Below are 8,924 nucleotides of genomic sequence, written 5' to 3' on the forward strand. Positions count from 1 at the left end.
TACTCAAAGCAATTGACACAATTTGTGAATGGTGTGAAGTCTTATTCTGCATGTGCACTGAGAAATTCCCTGCATATTTTCATGGCTGTTGACTAAGAACACGAGGCCCCCTGGGCCAGAGACATGAGGGTCTTTTTAGGAGTCGTTGTACTGTTTATGCTGGTAAAGGAGCAGCTTCTCCACCTTTCCCTCTAAGCCCATTTACTACAAAGTAAGTTGAAGAAGGTGAACCCATTTTGGTTGTGTTTGAGAAAAAGATTCTGAAACCTTTTATAACAGACAACAGACATGCTGACCCGTTTCTCCTGAGGGAAATACCCATCTTTCTTCCAAGACTGGTAGCTGTGCAAATATCTGTCAAAGGATAGAATTCAGAAGAGGCATCCTGTCCTTCCATTCACAAGACATAGTGAAACAGCAAAACCACACCTTGTGCTGTCTTCTGTGGTAGTCACACTCTGCATACGCCGTTGCGGATCTCGATGGACGTGATGGTTTGTTCATGGTTTTAATAAATTTAGTCAAGTGGAAAAATTACATAAAAGACCTTCAGTTGTGTGTGTCAAATGAATAGGAGTTGCCTGAAATAATTTTTCAGTAAACAGAATTTTTAAAAAATAATGATTAATCAGTAGTTTTAAAGAATTTCCAATGTTGGTAATATTTATTATTTCTCCGTCAGCTCTGGACATCAGAGACCATTGAAACACTCTGCACATTAAAATGAAATATTTACCCACTGATGCCAAAAATACCCTTTATTTTCTTCTGCTAAACACACACACACACAAAACCTCTTAGACAGAGATTACATAAAGTACCAATAAAGTTGTAGTTGTATAGAGAATGGACTTTGAGCTACCAATGAATAGCTTAATTAATTCTCTTTTCAACATTCATAGTGCTTATATTTCCCAAATAAGCTTTTTGCCTCTAAATTACACTTTCCTCTTCATCCTATTTTCAAAGCACCTCCAGTTCACTTGCCATCCCAAGAAGCATCCAGAGAAAGTAAAAACTATAGCAGGACCCCTTATTTCCATCATTCCACCCCAAATCACTCCATGCCGTTAAGGATCCAAAGCTGGTACACAGGCCTGGCTATTACTCAGACGCTGGGGAAGTCCTAGGTCAACTTCCAGGTTGGCTTAATATGGCTCGGCCCCTCTCAGAATGAGGAATCCTTGCACCAGAGTCCTGTGGAGTCTTTAGAGCCCTGAACTCAGGAGTTCCAGTCATGCCAAATTCCTTCTCTTGGTGTAATCTGAAATTTGTCTTGCAACCAATTACAGCTCTTCTGTCATACATAACTGATTTTTCTGGTCTCTCTGGTCCCACATTCCACTCAAATTTGCCACCCTCTCCTGACTGAGCCCGTATGAATCTGCGTGTTCAGTGCACTGGTCTCTAAATGTGTGTCTGGCACAGAGTCTCTAATTAGACACATACTATAAACTCTCCATTCCTTCAGCGGCGAGGTTCCCCCCACCCCCAGGCACCTCTTGTCTGTAACCAGGGGCCCGGAGTGACATCCCTAGGCCTGTGATGTGTGGTGTGCCGTGGGGTCAGCAGAAGACAGATCTGAGTTGGCACTGAGCAGGGACAAAATGATACATCTGAGAGGGTGTTTCTTCAGGGTATTCAGTGCCAGAGAGTCATGTCTCCACCCATCCATGAGAACAACTGGCAGGCTACTGTTCTTCCAGGACACCTCAAGTGTCACTGTTATGGGTTAGGAACAGAAAAATAATGAGATTTAGCTAAGGGCTTTCTTGAATAAAAGCAAAGGTGTACTATCCAGTGAGATACTCCTGCAGTCTTAGAAGCTTTCTTTCAGCTCTCCCCTCCAGATGGATGCGCCCAGAAGCATCTGTATTCATGATGCTTTAAAATCCAAGCTGACTACAGCAATGGCATCCTTTCTCCTAAAGCAGGGGTAGGGGTGGCAGAGCGGGGCTTAGAACAACATGCAGAAGAATTCAGATGAATTCAGGTGAACACCAGATACCTCTGTGGGATTGCCAACAAGCCTAAGTCTGAACAGATCACCTGCTGGTTAACTGTACCCAGGTCTATGCCGTTTCCTCTCCCGTCTTCACCTCCATTTTTCCTCCCATCTCGGCACTTTCTCACATGCTTTTGCTCCACATAGATATTTCTTCTTCCTTTTCAGCAACTAAAATTAATCTTTAAATGAAAAATTTCATCCACCTAATAGGAAGTGTTTACCCAGCAAATACTTGTTGTATGGTGACTGTAAGAAGTCATGCAGCAGTAGAGAAGGCAGACACAGACCTGGCCTTGGGACCCTGCAGCCTCCAGTTCCTCTTCCAGAGTCCTGTGGTCTACTCTGAATTGTTTGGAAGGAGGGATAGGATGTATACCCAGAGCCAGGGTTTGGAGAGTGGTCCTCAGTGGTAGACAACATGTAGACAGAGCTTAGAGCAATGGTGAGCAGAAATGGCTGCTTTGCGTTCCTGGGTCTCGATCTTCATTCTGCTACTCATCACTTGGCCTCTGCCATGCAGCATCCTTTGGGCTCCTCCCATTTTTTTATTTTGAGAAATTTTAATCTTCAACAAAATTTGAAAGCATAATACAAACCTCCCTATCTATACTTCCCTGATCCATCACTCTCAATACACACATAAACATACACACAAACACACATGCATCACACATGCATAAACATACACATACACACATACACAAACATATGCACGCACACATGCAATATTTGGGAGTAAGTTGTACATCTTAAGACACTTCACCACTAAATACTTTAGTATGTCTCTTCGAACATCAAGAACATTCCCTTATGTAACCTCACATCTTAACTACATTTAAGTCCATATTTTAAAATCCTGTTTTATACTAATAATGTTCTGAATTACTGTTTCAGTCAGCAGTGGGTGTTTTTCCTGGAGAAGTCTATTTCAACGCACCACAGACAAAAAGAGCAGTGACAGGCTAAAGAAATGCTTCCATCCAAGTCCAGCTCGGTAAGACACTGCATTTAGAGTAATTGCTTGCAGGTGTATAGGCAAGGGGACCCTCACCGGGCTTGGGTGTTGGCTGATTTTCTTGGATCTGGAATCAACTAAAATGTAAGCCTCTGGGCACTCCTGCAAGGGACTTTCTTGATCAGATTATGTGAATCGGGAAGACTCACCCTAAATGTGGGCATCCCTTTCTGATGGAGCCCAGGCCAGGGACGAAGTGGAAGCAGGCGTTTCCATTTCCCCCTTGCCTACAGTCCTGCTGTTGAGTTTATCATGGTGCTGCTGTGTTCCTTCACTAATACGAGAACCAACTTCTCCAGCTCTCCGCTGTGGACCAACCACCCGCAGCTCTTCAAGAACCCTCCACACCATCAGTGCTATATTGGGATTGCTGGGACAGCTGGCCTAGTGAGCTGGGGTACTTACAGGAGCAGAGCGGACTTAGGCAGCTGAACAAACAATGAACCTCCCTGTCCCCAGCAACTGCCAACTTCTACCTCCCCAGAGAGAGGAGTGGAATGCCAAAGGACTGGTTTTTGAGGCTCTCGTCTGATAATCACAGCCGCTCCAATTTCAAGATGGCAGGCAAGTCATGCCCAGTGGACTGAGATCCTCCAGTCAGGATCCGACAAGCTGACATAATGATTTATCATTTGTCTTTCCTCTCTTAAATCTAGAATGGTTCCCTGTTTGGTGTTTCAATACTTCTATTGACCATTTTGAAGAACTGTCTTTGTTTACTTGTTCTTTGGTTTGGCTGTAGAGACTGAACCTTTAAAGACCTGCTAAACACATACACTACTGCTGAACCTGTCAGGACCTAAGTACATATACTACCACTGAGTTACTCCCAGGCTGAATAGTTGCTTTTACCAACTGTTTTGAAAAAATTGTTCTATGGAAGGGCCCTAAGATTTAACTGCCTGACTGTTTCTTCATAATTAGACTCAGATTAAATATTATGGTTAATATAAAAAAAAAGCCAAGCATGTTAATGCACACTAGTAATTCGAATTATCCAAGCATTCCAGAGGCTGATGCAGGAACACTGAGTGTTCAAGGTCAGCCTGGATTACATAGTGAATTTCAGAACAGCCTAAGCTACACAGCAAGACCCTGTCTCCAAAAAAAAAAAATCAATTAATTAATGTAGCATTCTTCCTGGAGATTAAAAGAATACAAAAGTTTTCAAGAGTTCTCCAGAGAAGTGAGGTGATACAGGTTAGGCTGTGGTAGGTGTCTATCAAATGCTGGTTCTTCTCTGACCTCTGAGAACTCTGTTCTAGACCACTTAGTCTCTCACTCATTTGAACTGGATGAGATTTTCCCAATAGTGGAGCAGATATTTTTTTTCCCTTAGAAAAACACTTTTGGGGCACATTGATGAATTTATTGATGGGTTTCGCCTGTTTAGAGACATCAACATTCTCAGAAACTCCAAGAAAAATGTCAATGAGAGAATGAGCCACCAGATTCTCTAAAACTTAGCTCTGTCAATGGTGGGGTAAAGCCAAATCAGCAAAATTGATTTTGATAAAATGAACTGAGTTGTATAGAAAACCCTTCAGCCTCAATTCTTTCATTTATTACATTGATTTACTTAGACTGTGTGCATATGTGTGTATACATGGGTACATGTGTTCCATGTGCACATGCTGCAGTCAGAGTAAACTTGCAGGAGTCAATTCTTTCCTTCCAACATGGTAGTCTAGTGACTTAATCAATTCATGAGGCTCAGCACCAATACCTTTACCCCCTGACAGTCTTACCAGCCCTGACTCAATTCTTACAGTTAAAAATATTCCTAAATTTTTGAGTCCACTCTATGTGGGCAACAGTGGAGACAAAATGAGTTACTTCTTTGAAAGTTGAGGTTTTCCAGAGTCCTTCTTAGCAATAATAGTTTTCACAAGGTAGAGATACAGGGCTGACCCAGAACCATACTCAGGAACTTACTACAAAAAATGGTGCCTCTTTTGGGTACTTCTGTTTAACCAAACAAACACAGAAGGGGAAAAATCCCATTTTCAGGTTAAAGCTGCCTGTGTTCCCATGTAGCTGACCCTCACAGCCATCAGTCTCTCTGGCTCTCTGGTTAGACACCTGCAACGTGCTAAGTCCTCTCTCACGGTGTGCCCCTACACCTGCACTTCACCTGTGTGTCTACCAAATGAAGATTTTGCAGTTCTATGAAGTGCTCTGTGAACATGAGAGTCAGTCAGAGAGCCAAGCCAAATAACACATCAACGAACACAATCACAGGTAAATTACATGCTGGTTAGATCCCTGGCTGCTTTCTGTGTGCGCCTCACACTTTCACAGGCTGTGGACTCCTTGTGGAAAGGAGCGATGTCTTCTTCATTTGCTTCAGAAACGTCTAGTATGATGCACAACACGTCATCAGATCCTACTGTGAGTCATGGAGGCCTTAAACAGTGAAAATACTTTTGGATATTAATGTTCACACACAAAATTAATTTCTTTTTTTGGGGGGGGTCTTTTTGAGTCAGGGTCTCTCTGTAGCCCCAGCTGTCCTGGAACTCACTATGGACCAGGCTGGCCTTGAACTCAGAGATCCACCTGCCTCTGTCTCCTGAGTGCTGGGATCAAAGGCGTGCGCCACCACGCCCGGCAAGTTTCTTTTTTTTTAAAGGCAATTTTTAAATATCTTTTTTTTATATTTTATTTATTATTTTTATTTTATGTGTATGAGTGTATTGCCTGCATGTATGTGAGCGCACCCATGTGGTGCAATGCTGTGGAGGTCAGAAGAGTGCTTCGGATTCCCCTGGAACTGGAGTTAAGGATGGTTCGTAGCCGCCATGTGGGTGCTTCTAGATGACCCTAATTATTTCTTTTTTGTGTTCCTAGTATGTTAATGCTTTTAGAACAGTACACTTGCCTTTTGGTTAATGTAGCATTGCAAATACTCAAAAAACAAAAGAACCACAGGGAAAGCCATTTTCAGTGTCCAGCCACCTGAGCTGCATCTTGATTATTAGTTCTTTCTCTGGCTTTCTCTCCCCCCCCAATGATTTTTAGAATTTATTCTTTGATAATTTCATTCATGTATACAATGTATTGAATCAAATTCATCCCCGTTCTTCTCTCTCGCCCCTCTTGTTCCCTCTGGAACGCTTCTTCCTAACATCTCTTTCTGTGTCTTTTTTTCTTAATAACCCACTAGTTTAATTAGGCTTGCTTACAGGTGCATGGTGTAGGACTGTCCATCGGAGCATCAGACCAGTTGCTATACCCCAAAGGAAAATGACTTCTTCCCCCAGCAGCCATCAACTGCTAGTAGCTCCTCAGCTAGGCATGAGGCCCTCCTGAGCCCATCTCCCCTCCATACTGGGATTCTCGTACAAGTCTTCTGTAAGTATGAGTTCACGTGTGTAACGGCAGTACCACATCCAGAAGACAGCATTTTGAGCCTTGTCTGCATAGAGAGTTCCAGGCCAGCTGGAACTACGGGGAGGCCCTGTCTCAAAAAGATCAAAAGAAAAAAAAAAAAAACAGAAGAAACACAAATTGCCAAAGGAGCACTATGGTGGCCCCTGTGCTTTGGGCTCTTTCCAGAGGTGGCAATGTCTCTGAGGACAAGGTCTAGCCTCATACTTGATGAACAAATCCAGAATCAACTGGACCATGTAAAACAAATTAAAGACTTGAAAAAGAGACACCCGACACAAGGGGAATAGGCACGAGCCAAACTCTTGAGTCTGACCCAGATGGAGATGGAAAAGTCATTTGGGAGTTTGAGCAGCTGCATCTCTCTTTGAAGGAGCACGAGTATTGCCTCGTGGCCCATCTGGAGGAGCTAGGCTTGACCATCTACAACAGCATCAATGGTGCCATCACCACCCAGTTCTCCTGCACCATCTCCCACCTTAGTGGCCTGATTGCCCAGCTGGAAGAGAAGCAGCAGCAGCCCACCAGGGAGCTCCTACAGAAAGTCTGAAACCGTTCCCAGAAAAAATGCAGTCAGATATGGAGAAAAATCCAAGAATTGAGAGAGGCTCAGTTACACTCAGTGGATGTGACTCAGGACCCAGACACAGTCTACCCCAGCCTGATCCTTTCTGATAATCTGCTGCAAGTACAATACAGTTACCTCCAGCAGGACCTGCCTGACAACCTGAGCCGTTCAATCTTTTTCCCTGTGTCTTGGGTTCTCCATGTTTCATTGCTGAGAGACATTATGGGGAGGCAGATGTGGGAGATAAAGCCCATTGGACCATAGGTGTCTGTGAAGACTCAGTGTACAAAAAAGGCGGGGTGATCTTTGCACCCCAAATGGATTCTGGGCAGTGTCATTATGGTATGGGAAAGAATATTGGGCTCTTACCTCTCCAATGACTGCCCTTCCCCTACGGACCCATCTCCAGCAAGTAAGGATTTTCTTAGACTCTGATGTTGGCGAGGTCTCCTTCTACAATGTGACAGAGAGATATCATACCTTTACTTTCTCTCATGTTACCTTCTGTGGGCCAGTCTAGCCCTACTTCAGCCTGAGTTACTCAGGAGGGAAGAGTGTGGCTCCTCTGATCATCTGCCCTATGAGTGGGATTGATGGGTTTTCTGGTCATGTTGGGAATCATGGTCATTCCATGGAGACCTCCCATTGAGGATGTGAACTCAGACCACAAGGTCTGTTGGCAGTAACCCTACCCAGGCACAAAGCATCTTTCTGTCTTGTCAATTCCTGCCCATCAAAGCTATATGTCCTTACCATTTTCCATGTCCTTGAATGAAGAGATAAGATGTTCATGGTCTCTACTATCCCTTCCCCTACAAATTCTAAGATGTAATGAAAAGTATTAAGATTTCCCAGAAATAAGATTCCTACTCAAAAAGAAGAAGAAGAAGAGGAGGAGGAGGAGGAGAGGAGGAAGAGGAGGAGGAGGAGGAGGAGGAAGAAGAAGAACAAGAAGAAGGAGGAGGAGAAGAAGGAGGAGGAGGAGGAGGAGGAGGAGGAGGAGGAGGAGTTGTTGTTCACAATGCTCCCCCCAACCACCTCTGGCTTTTATATTCTTTCCACCCCCTCTTCTCTTCTGAGATGTTCCCTGAGCTTTGGGGGCAGAGTTGTGACAGAGATGTCCTATTTAGGGCTGTGAGTCACTACCCTTAAAGGAAATGTTTTATTATGGTATCTAGCCACACATGGAAGCTCATGCCTGTATCCCAACACTTGGGAGACTGAGGCAAGAGATCAAAAGTTCAAGGCCAGCACAGGCTACAAGTTACACCCTTTCAAAGAAAGAAAGAAAGAAGAAAGAGAACGAAAGAAAGAAAGAAAGAAAGGAAGGAAAGAGAGAGAGAACGGGAGAAAGAAAGAGAGAAAGAGAGAAAGAATGAGAAAGAGAGAGAAAGAAAGAGAAAGAGAGAAAGAAAGAAAGAAAGAGAGAAAGGGAGAAAGAAAGAGAAAGAGAGAAAGAATGAGAAAGAGAGAGAGAAAGAAAGGAAGGAAGAAAGAAAGAGAGAGAAAGAAAGAGAGAGAGAAAGAAAGAAAGAAAGAAAGAAAGAAAGAAAGAAAGGAAAGAGAGAGAGAACGGGAGAAAGAAAGAGAGAAAGAGAAAGAATGAGAAAGAGAGAGAAAGAAAGAGAAAGAGAGAAAGAAAAAAAAGAAAGAGAGAAAGGGAGAAAGAAAGAGAAAGAAAGAATGAGAAAGAGAGAGAGAAAGAGAGAGAGAAAGAAAGGAAGGAAGAAAGAAAGAGAGAGAAAGAAAGAAAGGAAGGAAAGGGAGAAAGAAAGAGAAAGAGAGAAAGAATGAGAAAGAGAGAGAGAAAGAAAGGAAGGAAGAAAGAAAGAGAGAGAAAGAAAGAAAGGAAGGAAGGAAGAGAAAGAGGGAGGAAGGAAGGAAGGACGGAGGGAGGGAGGGAGGGAAGGAAGGAAAGAAAGAACGAAAAGAAAGATCAGCCT

General features: G+C 43.4%; 1 pseudogene; it reads left to right on the top strand.

Annotated features, from left to right (window-relative positions):
* Window positions 1-6,589: 6,589 nt before the first annotated feature.
* LOC103746476 lies at window positions 6,590-7,630 on the top strand (annotated as a pseudogene).
* Window positions 7,631-8,924: the final 1,294 nt, after the last annotated feature.

Source organism: Nannospalax galili, unplaced genomic scaffold (genome assembly GCF_000622305.1).
Source record: "Nannospalax galili isolate Female #2095 unplaced genomic scaffold, S.galili_v1.0 scaffold1124, whole genome shotgun sequence".
Classification (NCBI taxonomy): domain Eukaryota; kingdom Metazoa; phylum Chordata; class Mammalia; order Rodentia; family Spalacidae; genus Nannospalax; species Nannospalax galili.